Source organism: Haliotis cracherodii, unplaced genomic scaffold (genome assembly GCF_022045235.1).
Source record: "Haliotis cracherodii isolate W230 unplaced genomic scaffold, xgHalCrac1.p SCAF_18, whole genome shotgun sequence".
In the NCBI taxonomy this organism is placed as follows: Eukaryota; Metazoa; Mollusca; class Gastropoda; order Lepetellida; family Haliotidae; genus Haliotis; species Haliotis cracherodii.
Genome location: NW_027266273.1, coordinates 25,684,528 through 25,697,041, shown reverse-complemented (window position 1 = coordinate 25,697,041; position 12,514 = coordinate 25,684,528). Strand labels below are relative to the sequence as shown.

At 41.4% G+C, this 12,514-nt stretch overlaps 18 non-coding genes across 18 annotated transcripts; all 18 read left to right on the top strand.

Annotated features, from left to right (window-relative positions):
- Positions 1 to 99: 99 nt before the first annotated feature.
- On the top strand, positions 100 to 220 carry LOC139466415 (U5 spliceosomal RNA). The gene has a single exon (XR_011653458.1). It is a non-coding gene; the product is annotated as a U5 spliceosomal RNA (small nuclear RNA).
- Positions 221 to 729: 509 nt separating this feature from the next.
- LOC139466355 (U5 spliceosomal RNA) lies at positions 730 to 849 on the top strand. The gene has a single exon (XR_011653401.1). It is a non-coding gene; the product is annotated as a U5 spliceosomal RNA (small nuclear RNA).
- Positions 850 to 1,359: 510 nt separating this feature from the next.
- On the top strand, positions 1,360 to 1,480 carry LOC139466508 (U5 spliceosomal RNA). Its single transcript, XR_011653548.1, has one exon. It is a non-coding gene; the product is annotated as a U5 spliceosomal RNA (small nuclear RNA).
- Positions 1,481 to 1,989: 509 nt separating this feature from the next.
- LOC139466413 (U5 spliceosomal RNA) lies at positions 1,990 to 2,110 on the top strand. The gene has a single exon (XR_011653456.1). It is a non-coding gene; the product is annotated as a U5 spliceosomal RNA (small nuclear RNA).
- Positions 2,111 to 2,619: 509 nt separating this feature from the next.
- Positions 2,620 to 2,740, top strand: LOC139466412 (U5 spliceosomal RNA). Its single transcript, XR_011653455.1, has one exon. It is a non-coding gene; the product is annotated as a U5 spliceosomal RNA (small nuclear RNA).
- Positions 2,741 to 3,250: 510 nt separating this feature from the next.
- On the top strand, positions 3,251 to 3,371 carry LOC139466507 (U5 spliceosomal RNA). The gene has a single exon (XR_011653547.1). It is a non-coding gene; the product is annotated as a U5 spliceosomal RNA (small nuclear RNA).
- A 509-nt stretch (positions 3,372 to 3,880) lies between these two features.
- Positions 3,881 to 4,001, top strand: LOC139466411 (U5 spliceosomal RNA). The gene has a single exon (XR_011653454.1). It is a non-coding gene; the product is annotated as a U5 spliceosomal RNA (small nuclear RNA).
- Positions 4,002 to 4,508: 507 nt separating this feature from the next.
- LOC139466410 (U5 spliceosomal RNA) lies at positions 4,509 to 4,629 on the top strand. Its single transcript, XR_011653453.1, has one exon. It is a non-coding gene; the product is annotated as a U5 spliceosomal RNA (small nuclear RNA).
- Positions 4,630 to 5,138: 509 nt separating this feature from the next.
- On the top strand, positions 5,139 to 5,259 carry LOC139466513 (U5 spliceosomal RNA). The gene has a single exon (XR_011653552.1). It is a non-coding gene; the product is annotated as a U5 spliceosomal RNA (small nuclear RNA).
- Positions 5,260 to 5,768: 509 nt separating this feature from the next.
- On the top strand, positions 5,769 to 5,889 carry LOC139466556 (U5 spliceosomal RNA). The gene has a single exon (XR_011653593.1). It is a non-coding gene; the product is annotated as a U5 spliceosomal RNA (small nuclear RNA).
- A 509-nt stretch (positions 5,890 to 6,398) lies between these two features.
- Positions 6,399 to 6,519, top strand: LOC139466409 (U5 spliceosomal RNA). The gene has a single exon (XR_011653452.1). It is a non-coding gene; the product is annotated as a U5 spliceosomal RNA (small nuclear RNA).
- A 509-nt stretch (positions 6,520 to 7,028) lies between these two features.
- LOC139466440 (U5 spliceosomal RNA) lies at positions 7,029 to 7,149 on the top strand. The gene has a single exon (XR_011653482.1). It is a non-coding gene; the product is annotated as a U5 spliceosomal RNA (small nuclear RNA).
- Positions 7,150 to 7,658: 509 nt separating this feature from the next.
- On the top strand, positions 7,659 to 7,779 carry LOC139466408 (U5 spliceosomal RNA). Its single transcript, XR_011653451.1, has one exon. It is a non-coding gene; the product is annotated as a U5 spliceosomal RNA (small nuclear RNA).
- A 509-nt stretch (positions 7,780 to 8,288) lies between these two features.
- LOC139466502 (U5 spliceosomal RNA) lies at positions 8,289 to 8,408 on the top strand. Its single transcript, XR_011653542.1, has one exon. It is a non-coding gene; the product is annotated as a U5 spliceosomal RNA (small nuclear RNA).
- Positions 8,409 to 9,350: 942 nt separating this feature from the next.
- Positions 9,351 to 9,470, top strand: LOC139466542 (U5 spliceosomal RNA). The gene has a single exon (XR_011653580.1). It is a non-coding gene; the product is annotated as a U5 spliceosomal RNA (small nuclear RNA).
- Positions 9,471 to 9,979: 509 nt separating this feature from the next.
- On the top strand, positions 9,980 to 10,100 carry LOC139466407 (U5 spliceosomal RNA). Its single transcript, XR_011653450.1, has one exon. It is a non-coding gene; the product is annotated as a U5 spliceosomal RNA (small nuclear RNA).
- Positions 10,101 to 10,609: 509 nt separating this feature from the next.
- Positions 10,610 to 10,730, top strand: LOC139466406 (U5 spliceosomal RNA). The gene has a single exon (XR_011653449.1). It is a non-coding gene; the product is annotated as a U5 spliceosomal RNA (small nuclear RNA).
- A 1,208-nt stretch (positions 10,731 to 11,938) lies between these two features.
- On the top strand, positions 11,939 to 12,059 carry LOC139466454 (U5 spliceosomal RNA). The gene has a single exon (XR_011653495.1). It is a non-coding gene; the product is annotated as a U5 spliceosomal RNA (small nuclear RNA).
- The last annotated feature ends 455 nt before the right edge of the window (positions 12,060 to 12,514 follow it).

The following is a 12,514-nucleotide window of genomic DNA, read 5'->3' as shown; positions in this document are numbered from 1 at the left end:
TATATTGAACAGATGATTTAAATGACACGAGTCATGTCTTCGCACCTGCACGTGCTGAAATGATAAGGTGACTGGGGTGCAGACAGGTATCTGTAACATTAACTCTGGTTTCTCTTCATCCATTCGGATAAATCTTTCGCCTTTTACTAAAGATTTCCGTGGAGAGGAACATCACAATGAGTCTATAGACTAATTTATTACGCCCTGCATTGCCAGGGTCAACATTCCAAATAATAAAAATAGAACTCCAAGCACTTGCATCAAAGGGAGTTAACCACTTCTTGCTTCTGTCTTCTCTCCTCTTTTAATGTGGGGATATTGCAAATGTACAGCGTTGTTTACAAGCTGAAGCCACCATCCCCTTATTGACCTTTCCTTTATTATGGGTGCACACGAGAATCGCTTGTTGGATTTGTATCTTGAGGGGTGCATTGACGTGAGCGTCGCTCACAATGATAGGCTAAGTAACACGATTAGTCCACGTTCAAAATGGCTTCCACACACACTGGATTGATCAAAGCGGACATTATTTTGACACGCCATGCTTGCATCAAGCGATCTCCGAGTTGAAGATGTTTACCAAATCATTTTTACAATAGTTTTATCACTGTTTATGTCACATAAAAAGCTTATATTGAACAGATGATTTAAATGACACGAGTCATGTCTTCGCACCTGCACGTGCTGAAATGATAAGGTGACTGGGGTGCAGAGAGGTATCTGTAACATTAACTCTGGTTTCTCTTCATCCATTCGGATAAATCTTTCGCCTTTTACTAAAGATTTCCGTGGAGAGGAACATCACAATGAGTCTATAGACTAATTTATTACTCCCTGCATTGCCAGGGTCAACATTCCAAATAATAAAAATAGAACTCCAAGCACTTGCATCAAAGGGAGGTAACCACTTCTTGCTTCTGTCTTCTCTCCTCTTTTAATGTGGGGATATTGCAAATGTACAGCGTTGTTTACAAGCTGAAGCCACCATCCCCTCATTGACCTTTCCTTTATTATGGGTGGGCACGAGAATCGCTTGTTGGATTTGTATCTTGAGGGGTGCATTGACGTGAGCGTCGCTCACAATGATAGGCTAAGTAACACGATTAGTCCACGTTCAAAATGGCTGCCACACACACTGGATTGATCAAAGCGGACATTATTTTGACACGCCATGCTTGCATCAAGCGATCTCCGAGTTGAAGATGTTTACCAAATCATTTTTACAATAGTTTTATCACTGTTTATGTCACATAAAAAGCTTATATTGAACAGATGATTTAAATGACACGAGTCATGTCTTCGCACCTGCACGTGCTGAAATGATAAGGTGACTGGGGTGCAGACAGGTATCTGTAACATTAACTCTGGTTTCTCTTCATCCATTCGGATAAATCTTTCGCCTTTTACTAAAGATTTCCTTGGAGAGGAACATCACAATGAGTCTATAGACTAATTTATTACGCCCTGCATTGCCAGGGTCAACATTCCAAATAATAAAAATAGAACTCCAAGCACTTGCATCAAAGGGAGGTAACCAATTCTTGCTTCTGTCTTCTCTCCTCTTTTAATGTGGGGATATTGCAAGTGTACAGCGTTGTTTACAAGCTGAAGCCTCCATCCCCTCATTGACCTTTTCTTTATTATGGGTGGGCACGACAATTGCTTGTTGGATTTGTATCTTGAGGGGTGCATTGACGTGAGCGTCGCTCACAATGATAGGCTAAGTAACATGATTAGTCCACGTTCAAAATGGCTGCCACACACACTGGATTGATCAAAGCCGACATTATTTTGACACGCCATGCTTGCATCAAGCGATCTCCAAGTTGAAGATGTTTACCAAATCATTTTTACAATAGTTTTATCACTGTTTATTTCACATAAAAAGCTTATATTGAACAGATGATTTAAATGACACGAGTCATGTCTTCGCACCTGCACGTGCTGAAATGATAAGGTGACTGGGGTGCAGACAGGTATATGTAACATTAACTCTGGTTTCTCTTCATCCATTCGGATAAATCTTTCGCCTTTTACTAAAGATTTCCGTGGAGAGGAACATCACAATGAGTCTATAGACTAATTTATTACGCCCTGCATTGCCAGGGTCAACATTCCAAATAATAAAAATAGAACTCCAAGCACTTGCATCAAAGGGAGGTAACCACTTCTTGCTTCTGTCTTCTCTCCTCTTTTAATGTGGGGATATTGCAAATGTACAGCGTTGTTTACAAGCTGAAGCCACCATCCCCTTATTGACCTTTTCTTTATTATGGGTGGGCACGACAATCGCTTGTTGGATTTGTATCTTGAGGGGTGCATTGACGTGAGCGTCGCTCACAATGATAGGCTAAGTAACACGATTAGTCCACGTTCAAAATGGCTTCCACACACACTGGATTGATCAAAGCTGACATTATTTTGACACGCCATGCTTGCATCAAGCGATCTCCGAGTTGAAGATGTTTACCAAATCATTTTTACAATTGTTTTATCACTGTTTATGTCACATAAAAAGCTTATATTGAACAGATGATTTAAATGACACGAGTCATGTCTTCGCACCTGCACGTGCTGAAATGATAAGGTGACTGGGGTGCAGACAGGTATCTGTAACATTAACTCTGGTTTCTCTTCATCCATTCGGATAAATCTTTCGCCTTTTACTAAAGATTTCCGTGGAGAGGAACATCACAATGAGTCTATAGACTAATTTATTACGCCCTGCATTGCCAGGGTCAACATTCCAAATAATAAAAATAGAAATCCAAGCACTTGCATCAAAGGGAGGTAACCACTTCTTGCTTCTGTCTTCTCTCCTCTTTTAATGTGGGGATATTGCAAATGTACAGCGTTGTTTACAAGCTGAAGCCACCATCCCCTCATTGACCTTTCCTTTATTATGGGTGGGCACGAGAATCGCTTGTTGGATTTGTATCTTGAGGGGTGCATTGACGTGAGCGTCGCTCACAATGATAGGCTAAGTAACACGATTAGTCCACGTTCAAAATGGCTGCCACACACACTGGATTGATCAAAGCGGACATTATTTTGACACGCCATGCTTGCATCAAGCGATCTCCGAGTTGAAGATGTTTACCAAATCATTTTTACAAATAGTTTTATCACTGTTTATGTCACATAAAAAGCTTATATTGAACAGATGATTTAAATGACACGAGTCATGTCTTTGCACCTGCACGTGCTGAAATGATAAGGTGACTGGGGTGCAGACAGGTATCTGTAACATTAACTCTGGTTTCTCTTCATCCATTCGGATAAATCTTTCGCCTTTTACTAAAGATTTCCTTGGAGAGGAACATCACAATGAGTCTATAGACTAATTTATTACGCCCTGCATTGCCAGGGTCAACATTCCAAATAATAAAAATAGAACTCCAAGCACTTGCATCAAAGGGAGGTAACCACTTCTTGCTTCTGTCTTCTCTCCTCTTTTAATGTGGGGATATTGCAAGTGTACAGCGTTGTTTACAAGCTGAAGCCACCATCCCCTCATTGACCTTTCCTTTATTATGGGTGCACACGAGAATCGCTTGTTGGATTTGTATCTTGAGGGGTGCATTGACGTGAGCGTCGCTCACAATGATAGGCTAAGTAACATGATTAGTCCACGTTCAAAATGGCTTCCACACTCACTGGATTGATCAAAGCCGACATTATTTTGACACGCCATGCTTGCATCAAGCGATCTCCGAGTTGAAGATGTTTACCAAATCATTTTTACAATAGTTTTATCACTGTTTATGTCACATAAAAAGCTTATATTGAACAGATGATTTAAATGACACGAGTCATGTCTTCGCACCTGCACGTGCTGAAATGATAAGGTGACTGGGGTGCAGACAGGTATCTGTAACATTAACTCTGGTTTCTCTTCATCCATTCGGATAAATCTTTCGCCTTTTACTAAAGATTTCCGTGGAGAGGAACATCACAATGAGTCTATAGACTAATTTATTACGCCCTGCATTGCCAGGGTCAACATTCCAAATAATAAAAATAGAACTCCAAGCACTTGCATCAAAGGGAGGTAACCAATTCTTGCTTCTGTCTTCTCTCCTCTTTTAATGTGGGGATATTGCAAATGTACAGCGTTGTTTACAAGCTGAAGCCACCATCCCCTCATTGACCTTTTCTTTATTATGGGTGGGCACGACAATCGCTTGTTGGATTTGTATCTTGAGGGGTGCATTGACGTGAGCGTCGCTCACAATGATAGGCTAAGTAACACGATTAGTCCACGTTCAAAATGGCTGCCACACACACTGGATTGATCAAAGCCGACATTATTTTGACACGCCATGCTTGCATCAAGCGATCTCCAAGTTGAAGATGTTTACCAAATCATTTTTACAATTGTTTTATCACTGTTTATGTCACATAAAAAGCTTATATTGAACAGATGATTTAAATAACGAGTCATGTCTTCGCACCTGCACGTGCTGAAATGATAAGGTGACTGGGGTGCAGACAGGTATATGTAACATTAACTCTGGTTTCTCTTCATCCATTCGGATAAATCTTTCGCCTTTTACTAAAGATTTCCGTGGAGAGGAACATCACAATGAGTCTATAGACTAATTTATTACGCCCTGCATTGCCAGGGTCAACATTCCAAATAATAAAAATAGAACTCCAAGCACTTGCATCAAAGGGAGTTAACCACTTCTTGCTTCTGTCTTCTCTCCTCTTTTAATGTGGGGATATTGCAAATGTACAGCGTTGTTTACAAGCTGAAGCCACCATCCCCTTATTGACCTTTCCTTTATTATGGGTGCACACGAGAATCGCTTGTTGGATTTGTATCTTGAGGGGTGCATTGACGTGAGCGTCGCTCACAATGATAGGCTAAGTAACACGATTAGTCCACGTTCAAAATGGCTTCCACACACACTGGATTGATCAAAGCTGACATTATTTTGACACGCCATGCTTGCATCAAGCGATCTCCGAGTTGAAGATGTTTACCAAATCATTTTTACAATAGTTTTATCACTGTTTATGTCACATAAAAAGCTTATATTGAACAGATGATTTAAATGACACGAGTCATGTCTTCGCACCTGCACGTGCTGAAATGATAAGGTGACTGGGGTGCAGAGAAGTATCTGTAACATTAACTCTGGTTTCTCTTCATCCATTCGGATAAATCTTTCGACTTTTACTAAAGATTTCCGTGGAGAGGAACATCACAATGAGTCTATAGACTAATTTATTACGCCCTGCATTGCCAGGGTCAACATTCCAAATAATAAAAATAGAACTCCAAGCACTTGCATCAAAGGGAGGTAACCACTTCTTGCTTCTGTCTTCTCTCCTCTTTTAATGTGGGGATATTGCAAATGTACAGCGTTGTTTACAAGCTGAAGCCACCATCCCCTCATTGACCTTTCCTTTATTATGGGTGGGCACGAGAATCGCTTGTTGGATTTGTATCTTGAGGGGTGCATTGACGTGAGCGTCGCTCACAATGATAGGCTAAGTAACACGATTAGTCCACGTTCAAAATGGCTGCCACACACACTGGATTGATCAAAGCGGACATTATTTTGACACGCCATGCTTGCATCAAGCGATCTCCGAGTTGAAGATGTTTACCAAATCATTTTTACAATAGTTTTATCACTGTTTATGTCACATAAAAAGCTTATATTGAACAGATGATTTAAATGACACGAGTCATGTCTTTGCACCTGCACGTGCTGAAATGATAAGGTGACTGGGGTGCAGACAGGTATCTGTAACATTAACTCTGGTTTCTCTTCATCCATTCGGATAAATCTTTCGCCTTTTCCTTAAGATTTCCGTGGAGAGGAACGTCACAATGAGTCTATAGACTAATTTATTACGCCCTGCATTGCCAGGGTCAACATTCCAAATAATAAAAATAGAACTCCAAGCACTTGCATCAAAGGGAGGTAACCACTTCTTGCTTCTGTCTTCTCTCCTCTTTTAATGTGGGGATATTGCAAGTGTACAGCGTTGTTTACAAGCTGAAGCCACCATCCCCTCATTGACCTTTCCTTTATTATGGGTGCACACGAGAATCGCTTGTTGGATTTGTATCTTGAGGGGTGCATTGACGTGAGCGTCGCTCACAATGATAGGCTAAGTAACATGATTAGTCCACGTTCAAAATGGCTTCCACACTCACTGGATTGATCAAAGCCGACATTATTTTGACACGCCATGCTTGCATCAAGCGATCTCCGAGTTGAAGATGTTTACCAAATCATTTTTACAATAGTTTTATCACTGTTTATGTCACATAAAAAGCTTATATTGAACAGATGATTTAAATGACACGAGTCATGTCTTCGCACCTGCACGTGCTGAAATGATAAGGTGACTGGGGTGCAGAGAGGTATCTGTAACATTAACTCTGGTTTCTCTTCATCCATTCGGATAAATCTTTCGCCTTTTACTAAAGATTTCCGTGGAGAGGAACATCACAATGAGTCTATAGACTAATTTATTACGCCCTGCATTGCCAGGGTCAACATTCCAAATAATAAAAATAGAACTCCAAGCACTTGCATCAAAGGGAGGTAACCAATTCTTGCTTCTGTCTTCTCTCCTCTTTTAATGTGGGGATATTGCAAATGTACAGCGTTGTTTACAAGCTGAAGCCACCATCCCCTCATTGACCTTTTCTTTATTATGGGTGGGCACGACAATCGCTTGTTGGATTTGTATCTTGAGGGGTGCATTGACGTGAGCGTCGCTCACAATGATAGGCTAAGTAACACGATTAGTCCACGTTCAAAATGGCTTCCACACACACTGGATTGATCAAAGCCGACATTATTTTGACACGCCATGCTTGCATCAAGCGATCTCCAAGTTGAAGATGTTTACCAAATCATTTTTACAATTGTTTTATCACTGTTTATGTCACATAAAAAGCTTATATTGAACAGATGATTTAAATGACACGAGTCATGTCTTCGCACCTGCACGTGCTGAAATGATAAGGTGACTGGGGTGCAGACAGGTATATGTAACATTAACTCTGGTTTCTCTTCATCCATTCGGATAAATCTTTCGCCTTTTACTAAAGATTTCCGTGGAGAGGAACATCACAATGAGTCTATTGACTAATTTATTACGCCCTGCATTGCCAGGGTCAACATTCCAAATAATAAAAATAGAACTCCAAGCACTTGCATCAAAGGGAGTTAACCACTTCTTGCTTCTGTCTTCTCTCCTCTTTTAATGTGGGGATATTGCAAATGTACAGCGTTGTTTACAAGCTGAAGCCACCATCCCCTTATTGACCTTTCCTTTATTATGGGTGCACACGAGAATCGCTTGTTGGATTTGTATCTTGAGGGGTGCATTGACGTGAGCGTCGCTCACAATGATAGGCTAAGTAACACGATTAGTCCACGTTCAAAATGGCTGCCACACACACTGGATTGATCAAAGCTGACATTATTTTGACACGCCATGCTTGCATCAAGCGATCTCCGAGTTGAAGATGTTTACCAAATCATTTTTACAATAGTTTTATCACTGTTTATGTCACATAAAAAGCTTATATTGAACAGATGATTTAAATGACACGAGTCATGTCTTCGCACCTGCACGTGCTGAAATGATAAGGTGACTGGGGTGCAGAGAGGTATCTGTAACATTAACTCTGGTTTCTCTTCATCCATTCGGATAAATCTTTCGCCTTTTACTAAAGATTTCCGTGGAGAGGAACATCACAATGAGTCTATAGACTAATTTATTACGCCCTGCATTGCCAGGGTCAACATTCCAAAAAATAAAAATAGAAATCCAAGCACTTGCATCAAAGGGAAGTAACCACTTCTTGCTTCTGTCTTCTCTCCTCTTTTAATGTGGGGATATTGCAAATGTACAGCGTTGTTTACAAGCTGAAGCCACCATCCCCTCATTGACCTTTCCTTTATTATGGGTGCACACGAGAATCGCTTGTTGGATTTGTATCTTGAGGGGTGCATTGACGTGAGCGTCGCTCACAATGATAGGCTAAGTAACACGATTAGTCCACGTTCAAAATGGCTGCCACACACACTGGATTGATCAAAGCCGACATTATTTTGACACGCCATGCTTGCATCAAGCGATCTCCGAGTTGAAGATGTTTACCAAATCATTTTTACAATTGTTTTATCACTTTTTATGTCACATAAAAAGCTTATATTGAACAGATGATTTAAATGACACGAGTCATGTCTTCGCACCTGCACGTGCTGAAATGATAAGGTGACTGGGGTGCAGACAGGTATATGTAACATTAACTCTGGTTTCTCTTCATCCATTCGGATAAATCTTTCGCCTTTTACTAAAGATTTCCGTGGAGAGGAACATCACAATGAGTCTATAGACTAATTAATTACGCCCTGCATTGCCAGGGTCAACATTCCAAATAATAAAAATAGAACTCCAAGCACTTGCATCAAAGGGAGGTAACCACTTCTTGCTTCTCATTCGTGACCAACTCGTGTTATTCCGGGACAAGCCGAATAGCGACTCGTGCCCCTCTCGTGGCCATTTTGCGACCGGGTTCCGTCTTAGCGCAAACGGGCATACCTAAAACAATTGTCACTTCGTTGCGTAATGGTTCACATATATTTCCCCATATATTATACATATTTCAGATACAATTGAAAGCACATCGGGACGTGCAGAATTATACAGTATGACTAAAAACATTTAACTGTGTCTTGGCTATATTTTTAGATGCAAGACATATGTAAATTTAAAAATTATTTCTCAGGGATTCTTTGACGAAGTACTTCAAATCATACGCGCATTCTGATTGGTTTGTCGTATTTTCGCACATAACATTCATCGATAGGGGGACGAGTCTTCTTGCAGGTTACGGAAAGGGGCGAGTGGTGACGAATGCTTGCTTCTGTCTTCTCTCCTCTTTTAATGTGGGGATATTGCAAATGTACAGCGTTGTTTACAAGCTGAAGCCACCATCCCCTTATTGACCTTTTCTTTATTATGGGTGCGCACGACAATCGCTTGTTGGATTTGTATATTGAGGGGTGCATTGACGTGAGCGTCGCTCACAATGATAGGCTAAGTAACACGATTAGTCCACGTTCAAAATGGCTTCCACACACACTGGATTGATCAAAGCCGACATTATTTTGACACGCCATGCTTGCATCAAGCGATCTCCGAGTTGAAGATGTTTACCAAATCATTTTTACAATTGTTTTATCACTGTTTATGTCACATAAAAAGCTTATATTGAACAGATGATTTAAATGACACGAGTCATGTCTTCGCACCTGCACGTGCTGAAATGATAAGGTGACTTGGGTGCAGACAGGTATATGTAACATTAACTCTGGTTTCTCTTCATCCATTCGGATAAATCTTTCGCCTTTTACTAAAGATTTCCGTGAGAGGAACATCACAATGAGTCTATAGACTAATTTATTACGCCCTGCATTGCCAGGGTCAACATTCCAAATAATAAAAATAGAACTCCAAGCACTTGCATCAAAGGGAGGTAACCACTTCTTGCTTCTGTCTTCTCTCCTCTTTTAATGTGGGGATATTGCAAATATACAGCGTTGTTTACAAGCTGAAGCCACCATCCCCTTATTGACCTTTTCTTTATTATGGGTGCGCACGAGAATCGCTTGTTGGATTTGTATCTTGAGGGGTGCATTGACGTGAGCGTCGCTCACAATGATAGGCTAAGTAACACGATTAGTCCACGTTCAAAATGGCTTCCACACACACTGGATTGATCAAAGCCGACATTATTTTGACACGCCATGCTTGCATCAAGCGATCTCCGAGTTGAAGATGTTTACCAAATCATTTTTACAATTGTTTTATCACTGTTTATGTCACATAAAAAGCTTATATTGAACAGATGATTTAAATGACACGAGTCATGTCTTCGCACCTGCACGTGCTGAAATGATAAGGTGACTGGGGTGCAGAGAGGTATATGTAACATTAACTCTGGTTTCTCTTCATCCATTCGGATAAATCTTTCGCCTTTTACTAAAGATTTCCGTGGAGAGGAACATCACAATGAGTCTATAGACTAATTTATTACGCCCTGCATTGCCAGGGTCAACATTCCAAATAATAAAAATAGAACTCCAAGCACTTGCATCAAAGGGAGGTAACCACTTCTTGCTTCTGTCTTCTCTCCTCTTTTAATGTGGGGATATTGCAAATGTACAGCGTTGTTTACAAGCTGAAGCCACCATCCCCTCATTGACCTTTCCTTTATTATGGGTGCACACGAGAATCGCTTGTTGGATTTGTATCTTGAGGGGTGCATTGACGTGAGCGTCGCTCACAATGATAGGCTAAGTAACACGATTAGTCCACGTTCAAAATGGCTTCCACACACACTGGATTGATCAAAGCCGACATTATTTTGACACGCCATGCTTGCATCAAGCGATCTCCGAGTTGAAGATGTTTACCAAATCATTTTTACAATTGTTTTATCACTGTTTATGTCACATAAAAAGCTTATATTGAACAGATGATTTAAATGACACGAGTCATGTCTTCGCACCTGCACGTGCTGAAATGATAAGGTGACTGGGGTGCAGACAGGTATATGTAACATTAACTCTGGTTTCTCTTCATCCATTCGGATAAATCTTTCGCCTTTTACTAAAGATTTCCGTGGAGAGGAACATCACAATGAGTCTATAGACTAATTTATTACGCCCTGCATTGCCAGGGTCAACATTCCAAATAATAAAAATAGAACTCCAAGCACTTGCATCAAAGGGAGGTAACCACTTCTTGCTTCTGTCTTCTCTCCTCTTTTAATGTGGGGATATTGCAAATGTACAGCGTTGTTTACAAGCTGAAGCCACCATCCCCTCATTGACCTTTCCTTTATTATGGGTGCACACGAGAATCGCTTGTTGGATTTGTATCTTGAGGGGTGCATTGACGTGAGCGTCGCTCACAATGATAGGCAAAGTAACACGATTAGTCCACGTTCAAAATGGCTGCCACACACACTGGATTGATCAAAGCTGACATTATTTTGACACGCCATGCTTGTGTAGCAGCCATAAAATTTCCGAGTCCCGTGATGGGATTTGAACCATGGACCTTCTGATCAGAGGTCGGACGCCTTGACCACATTACCAAAGAGGTTAACCCCGTCAGCAAGCTGACAAGGTAAGGATGTCATCTGTGGGATGACTCCACGCCCTGCTACATACTCCCCCGTCAACAGAAGGCACGTCCCGGGCCGCATAGTAGGGTACTGAGTCTTATTTTGCTCAAATTTGATATGAACGTGCTCAGCCCCACGTTGGGCGCCAATGTAGCGGCCATAAAATTTCCGAGTCCCGTGATGGGATTCGAACCACGGACCTTCTGATCAGAGGTCGGACGCCTTGTCCACATGACCAAAGAGGTTAACCCCGTCAGCAAGCTGACAAGGTAAGGATGTCATCTGTGGGATGACTCCACGCCCTGCTACATACTCCCCCGTCAACAGAAGGCACGTCCCGGGCCGCCTAGTAGGGTACTGAGGCTTATTTTGCTCAAATTTGATATGAACGTGCTCAGCCCCACGTTAGCCGCCAATGTAGCGGCCATAAAATTTCCGAGTCCCGTGATGGGATTCGAACCACGGACCTTCTGATCAGAGGTCGGACGCCTTGACCACATGACCAAAGAGGTTAACCACGTCAGCAAGCTGACAAGGTAAGGATGTCATCTGTGGGATGACTCCACGCCCTGCTACACTTGCATCAAGCGATCTCCGAGTTGAAGATGTTTACCAAATCATTTTTACAATAGTTTTATCACTGTTTATGTCACATAAAAAGCTTATATTGAACAGATGAGTTAAATGACACGAGTCATGTCTTCGCACCTGCACGTGCTGAAATGATAAGGTGACTGGGGTGCAGACAGGTATCTGTAACATTAACTCTGGTTTCTTTTCATCCATTCGGATAAATCTTTCGCCTTTTACTAAAGATTTCCGTGGAGAGGAACATCACAATGAGTCTATAGACTAATTTATTACGCCCTGCATTGCCAGGGTCAACATTCCAAATAATAAAAATAGAACTCCAAGCACTTGCATCAAAGGGAGGTAACCACTTCTTGCTTCTGTCTTCTCTCCTCTTTTAATGTGGGGATATTGCAAATGTACAGCGTTGTTTACAAGCTGAAGCCACCATCCCCTCATTGACCTTTCCTTTATTATGGGTGCGCACGAGAATCGCTTGTTGGATTTGTATCTTGAGGGGTGCATTGACGTGAGCGTCGCTCACAATGATAGGCTAAGTAACACGATTAGTCCACGTTCAAAATGGCTGCCACACACACAGGATTGATCAAAGCCGACATTATTTTGACACGCCATGCTTGCATCAAGCGATCTCCGAGTTGAAGATGTTTACCAAATCATTTTTACAATTGTTTTATCACTGTTTATGTCACATAAAAAGCTTATATTGAACAGATGATTTAAATGACACGAGTCATGTCTTCGCAC